Here is a 6,635-nt window from a genome sequence, read left to right as displayed (position 1 = left end):
TCCCGGTGGACCCGGAGCTGCAACTCTCGACACCCAGGGAGAGCTCCGAGGGCGGAGTCCTGCCTTTCCTGGATTTCTTTTCGCTGCTCGTCTGATTGGTAAGCCCCTGCCTTGGGGGTCTTCCCTCCCACCTTTTTTAACCCCTCCCAGGAGCCGAGCCCTGCTTTGGGGACTGTTCCCAATCCTACTTCTCCATAGACCCCCTTCCTTTGTTGTTTTTCTCTTTCCTGTGGTTGCCGTGCTCATGCCTTTCCTAGGACCGGCAGCTTAGTGGTCATGCCCGACGGGGACCGCCACTAAGTAAAGGCTCCCACTTCCCTTAAACCTTCTTTACTGCTTGGCCTTTAGGGGGTTCATGCCTGCTCTGGGACCGATCCTCTAAGCCAGCAGTAGGGTGGAGCAGACGAGCAGACGGTCCTTGTTTTAGTTATAGTTCGCTCCGGTTAAGGCGGCTTTGTCACCGTAGGGGACTCTTTTCTTTGATTTTCTTCTCGTTTTTCTTTGTGTTCCGCGATGGGTGCGCGGCAGAGTTCCCCTCAAAAAAGAGCCTTTCACCAGGTTAGAAGTTTGTTGATTGGGGGAGGGTTGGATCCCCCGAAAGTTGATTTAAAGAAATTAGTACGGTGGATCTTTTCTCAGTTCCCCAACACCACCCCAGAGCAACTTAAGGACCCGCGTTATTGGAAAGCCGTATTGGCCAAATTAGATCAGGAGGTCAGCTCTGGGGAGGCGAAACTTTACCCGGCCGCTTATTGGGCGGGTAAAGTTTTGCACCAGTTGACTCCACAGGGGGAGCTGCAGAAAAATCCATCTTCTTCAGGTTCTCACCCCAGTTCTCCCAGTCCTGCTGTCCCTACCCCGTCTACCTCACCCCGTGTTCCTCGGTCGGAGCCCTTGAGGGGGGTCCTTAAGGCCAACATGCAGCAGAGGCTCCATCCTCCCTCTGCCCCCTCTCGATCAGCCCGACCTGGCCCTCCTAAAGGAGGACTCCGAGGAGATCCTGGCCAGACTCCTCGGAGCAGGTTTTCCTACCCCTTTTCTCATTCCCCCCAGTTCCCAGTTGAGAACCCTAAACAGGTTCGGTTTAATGTCCCCCCAGTTAATGCCCCACCGCCTCCACAAGATGGCTCCTATGGAGCCCAAGATGGAGGCGGCCACGTTGCTTTTCCCACCAATTTTTCTTCTCCTTCCCATAATCCCTTTGCCTCTCAACCCAACCCCTTCCTACCCCTAGATCCACCCCCTTCTCCACCCTTTTCTCCCCTGCCTTCCCCCCCCTGTTCCTTCCTGCGCTCCTCCCCTCAGTAATCCCTCCTCGTTCCCACCTCCTCACTCTGCCCCGCCTCCAGAGTCCACCTCGGAGGCGGAGAAAGTCCAGCTGCCACCTCCTGTTCCGCCACGCCCATCAGCCTGCCCCTCCCAAATGGTGGGCCCCGCCTCTGCCTCCCCCCTTTCCGGTTCCCACGCCTTCCCTTCCGGTTCCCACGCTCCGTGTTCCGGTGGGGGGGGGGGTGGGTAACCAGAAGCCAGGGCGAGCCCCGGTTTTTGAAGCCACCCCGGTTAGCTACCGCCTGAGCGGGGAGGGGAGCTCCCAGGCTCAGTGGGTTCCTATAGCACAAGACCGGATCAAGGATCTGTGCAAGGCCCAGAGAGAGTATTCCCGGGAATCAGAGTATTTCCGGGGGCTCCTCTGCTCGGCCCTTGCACCAGGAGATCTGGTCCCCGCTGACCTGAGGGCTCTCTTCTCCAGCCTTTTAGGTCCTATGGAGTTTAGGGCCTGGGCGGTAGAGTGGGGGAGAGAGGTCGCGGAAGTTCTCCCAATCCTCTGGGAGAACCAAGCGACCGCTCATGACACAGAGGGCCAATTAATATCCACAAATCATCTGGTGGGTACAGGGGCATGGGCCGGTGGGGTGACCCAGGTGCGAGTGCTCTTCCCAGACCACATTACAGAATCCTGTCGTGCTGCGGAGAGGGCTTTCTTTAAACTCCCCGCAGTCTTCTCACAGGAGGACGAGGAAGAGCCTCAGCAAGGGTCTCAGGAACCATACTTACATTTCTTAGAGAGACTCTACAGGTACGTGGAGACACAAGCTTCGGAGGAAGGCGAAAGGGAAAACCTGTTACGGAGGATGGCGTTTAAAAACGCAAACTCTGACTGCCGGAGAGCCATCCGATCCCTCCCCCGTAGCCCGCGGCCTTCCATCGAGATGATGATGGAGGTCGTGGCACGGAAGGTCCCACTGCCAGGAGCGCCTGACCCCAAGACCAAGAATAGACGGACCTCGGTGGCGTTCGCGTCGACCTCCAGCACCGATGAGGAAGACTACAGTGCGGCGGCGGCCGGATCGTCAACCCCAGGAGCAGCCAGAAGGCATCCAGGCACCCACCCGTGTCACTTATGCGGGAAGACTGGGCACTGGATGCCTGACTGCCCTCTGAGGGAGGAATTTTTAACTTATCGGAGGAAGGAGTGCCCTGCTGGAAAACAGGAGGGGAAATCTTCAAAAAACTAGGAAGTGAGCGCAGCCCCTCCCTGCGCAAAGATAGAAATAAGGCGGGCAAGTTAATGCTGAGCAGGGAGGAGGGAACAGAGAAAGGCCCGCCACGTGCCTCTACTAGATGTGACATTTCTTTCCCGGATTTGACGTATTGTACCTGTTGGTTACAGCCTCAGCCTGCCGTAACAACTATTTCTTCATTCTCCCCATTCAGGCTGCAGCTGACCCGTAATATTCATCTAACGGACACTGACTTCCACCTGGTGACTGCCGACGTTCAACATCCTGGCAGCTGGAGGAGACTTGGACGCAGCAGGTGGATCATTGTTGGGGACACAAAATATACACCCATAGATTTACACATCGTCCCGGGGTTGGTAGCAACCGACCGGGACCGATTTGCCTTGGGGCTGTACTGCGTCCTGCCCCCGCTTTCTCTCCACAAGGGCTGGGTCATCGCCCAAGCCATCCCAGTGCCGGAGGAGGTGCAGGAACCCAAGCCATCTCAAGGGACCTCACCTCCAACGGTTGCTTGGGCACAAGTTGTGGGGAGAGAGAAGCCCAGGTTGACATGTCAACTGTCCCTGGGCGCGGATCGCAAGATCGTGCGGGGGTTACTGGACACGGGAGCAGATGTGACGATCATTCCCTCTCGGGATTGGCCGTCACATTGGGATTTGCAAAGCGCAGCCGGACATATACAAGGTATAGGGGGTCTTAAATTGACAAAACAATCCAAGAGCATTGTACAAATTACGGGGCCGGATGGGCAATTGGCTTCTGTGCGCCCATTCGTTTTAGATTACACCGAGCCCCTGTGGGGAAGGGACCTGTTAGCCCAGTGGGGAGCCAGAATCGACCTCCCAAAGGCTCCCCAGGTTTTTCGGGCGGTGGCCACTGAGGAGCGCCCTACCTGGAAGCTGGATTGGCGATCAGATGAGCCAGTACAGGTGGTACAGTGGCCACTTAACAAACAAAAATTGAAGGCGCTCAACGAGCTGGTGCAGGAGCAGTTACTCAAGGGCAACCTGGTGGAGACCATGTCACCTTGGAACTCCCCAGTATTTGTAATCAAGAAGCCCAACAAGGACAAGTGGCGGCTCCTGACCGACCTCCGCCAAATTAATGAACTAATAATTGATATGGGTCCCCTCCAACCAGGGATGCCATCCCCTACAATGCTCCCTCAAAATTGGAATTTGGCAATTATCGACATCAAAGACTGTTTTTTCCAAATTCCCCTACACCCTGATGATGCCCCGCGTTTTGCTTTCACGGTTCCTTCCATCAACCGTGAGTCCCCGGCCAAGCGCTACCACTGGCGTGTTCTTCCACAAGGAATGAAGAACAGTCCTGTCATCTGCCAGTGGTATGTCGCTTCGCTGCTGTCTCCTGTTCGTACAGCCCTCGGGGATGTCATCCTGTTACACCACTATATGGATGACATCCTCGTCTGCGCCCCAACAGATGATCTGCTTGCCCATGCGCTTGACCTGACAACCAGTGCGTTGGTTGCTGCAGGGTTCGAGCTCCAAGCAGACAAAATTCAAAGGATGCCGCCTTGGAAATACCTGGGCCTTGAAATTACGAAGCGGACCATTGTTCCGCAAAAATTGGCCATAAGGACTTCAGTCCAGACCCTTGCGGATGTCCATCAACTGTGTGGGTCTTTAAATTGGGTGAGGCCCTGGCTAGGTATACCAACTGAAGACCTAGCCCCTCTTTTCAATTTATTGAAAGGGGGAGAGGAGCTGAGTTCTCCTAGGGAACTCACCCCAGAGGCTCAGGTAGCCCTAGAGAAGGTGCAAAAAACCATTTCGGCCAGGCAGGCCCACCATTACCACTCGGGCCTGCCATTCAAATTTATAATTCTGGGGAAACTGCCACATCTTCACGGCTTGATCCACCAATGGGACAAGAGTTTAAAGGACCAGGGTCTGGGCGACCCCCTCTTAATCATAGAGTGGGTGTTCCTCAGCCACCACAGGTCCAAAAGAATGACAAGGCCACAAGAGCTGATAGCCGAACTGATCCGAAAAGCGAGATCTCGGATCAGGGAGCTGGCGGGCTGTGATTTTGCATCCATCCATCTTCCAATTCGATTGGTTTCGGGCCAACTCAAATTAAAGACTTTCAATGAACTGCTTGAGACTAACGAAATGCTGCAATTTGCGTTAGACAGCTACACTGGCCGTGTTGCAGTCCATCGGCCGGCCCATAAACTTTTAAATTCGGAATTTAAATTATCAATTAAAGGGATTCAGAGCAGGAAGCCTCTAGATGCTCTGACAGTTTTTACTGACGCGTCCGGAGCATCCCACAAGTCAGTAATGACTTGGAAGGATCCTCAGACTCAGCGGTGGGAGGCTGATGTTGCCATCGTGGAGGCTTCTCCACAAATAGCTGAGTTGGACGCAGTCGTCCGAGCATTTGAGAAGTTTCCTGGTCCCTTCAATTTGGTAACAGATTCTGCATACGTAGCTGGTGTGGTGTCTAGGGCAGAATCGGCAGTTCTACAGGAGGTCTCTAATCAAAAATTGTTTAACTTGCTCTCAAAGTTAGTTGAATTGGTCTCCCGCCGAGAGCATCCCTTCTTTGTGATGCATGTAAGATCACACACCGACCTGCCAGGGTTCATCGCTGAGGGCAACCGTCGGGCCGACTCTTTGGCCGCGGCTGCTGTCACGATGGGCCCGCTCCCAGATGTGTTCGGCCAGGCTAAGATCAGCCATCAGCGGTTCCATCAGAATGCTCCAGGTCTGGTCAGGCAATTCCATCTTACGCAGGACCAGGCCAAGGCGATCGTGGCCACATGTCCCCAATGCCAAGCCCATCAGATGCCCACCATCGCATCTGGGGTGAATCCCCGGGGCTTGGCGAGCTGTGAAGTGTGGCAGACGGACGTGACGCACATCCCATCTTTTGGGAACTTGTGTTACGTCCACGTCTCCATTGACACCTTCTCGGGAGCTATCTTTGCCTCTGCCCACACAGGTGAGAGGGCAGCGGATGTCCAGAAGCATCTGCTTCTGGCGTTCGCTGTCCTGGGCATCCCTAGGGCCTTAAAAACTGATAACGGCCCAGCGTACACCTCCAAGGAACTGCGGAGCTTCCTGCAGCAATGGGGAATAGAACACAAGACCGGCATCCCCTATTCCCGACAGGCCAAGCCATGGTGGAGAGGGCCCACCAGAGCCTGAAGAAGACTTTAGAAAAACAGCGCGCGGCAGTGAAGGTGGAGACCCCCCACGTCCGGTTGTCGAGAGCATTGTACACTCTTAATTTTCTCAATTGCTCTTTCGACAACCTGAACCCTCCAGTTGTCCGGCATTTTGGCAGTCACCAACAGCTGCAGCCGAAAGCCAGGCCCCCGGTTCTCATAAGGGATCCGGAGACCTGGCGAATGGAAGGGCCATTTGACCTGGTCACTTGGGGGAGGGGATACGCTTGCGTGTCCACTCCCTCAGGACCCAAATGGATACCATCTAAATGGGTCAAGCCCTTCCTTCCCAAGCAAGCGAAGACATCAGAGGCTGTACCACAGGTACAAGAGGCATGTTGGTGGCGGAGGAGGAAACCCTCCACCTCTTCTCATTTTTATCTCCTTGACAGGTTCCCTCCGATGGAGTCCCCTTCATCTCCTCCTTTGTTTCGTGCCCCTTTTTGTGTTGCTTTTGACTCCCGACCTTCCTCCCCGATGTCAGACTCTTCCTCCGAGCTTAAGTTATTGTTCGGGACAGAACCATCCATTTGAAATTTGTGTAGTTAATAAGGTTTATTTTGCTTTTCCAGTTCATCTCCTGATTTCCGGCCCCCGCTTCATCAGAATGGCCCAACTCAGCCCTCAACTGTGGCAGCGCCCAAGCACTCTCTTGTTTCTCATGGTCATCGGCTCCCTCCTACCACCCTGGGCAGCATGGATTATCCCTCAGCCAAAGGTGAATGTCTGGCGTACCTTGGCTCAAGCGTTGGGGCAAGATCATATCTGCCTCGATGCAGGATCAGCAGAGGACCCGATGTCGTCATGCCTTGTGGGGATCCCCTTCTCTCCAGGCGAGTTCCCCTCCGCGTTTCAATCAGCACTTTCCCCTATTCTGGCCCGGAGCCTCACTATCCTGCCTAGTTTTGATTCCA

Source organism: Melozone crissalis, unplaced genomic scaffold, assembly GCF_028551555.1.
Source record: "Melozone crissalis strain CALT ecotype California unplaced genomic scaffold, PUWL_Pcris_2 ptg000005l_1, whole genome shotgun sequence".
Taxonomy (NCBI): domain Eukaryota; kingdom Metazoa; phylum Chordata; class Aves; order Passeriformes; family Passerellidae; genus Melozone; species Melozone crissalis.
This window is presented reverse-complemented; position numbering follows the sequence as displayed.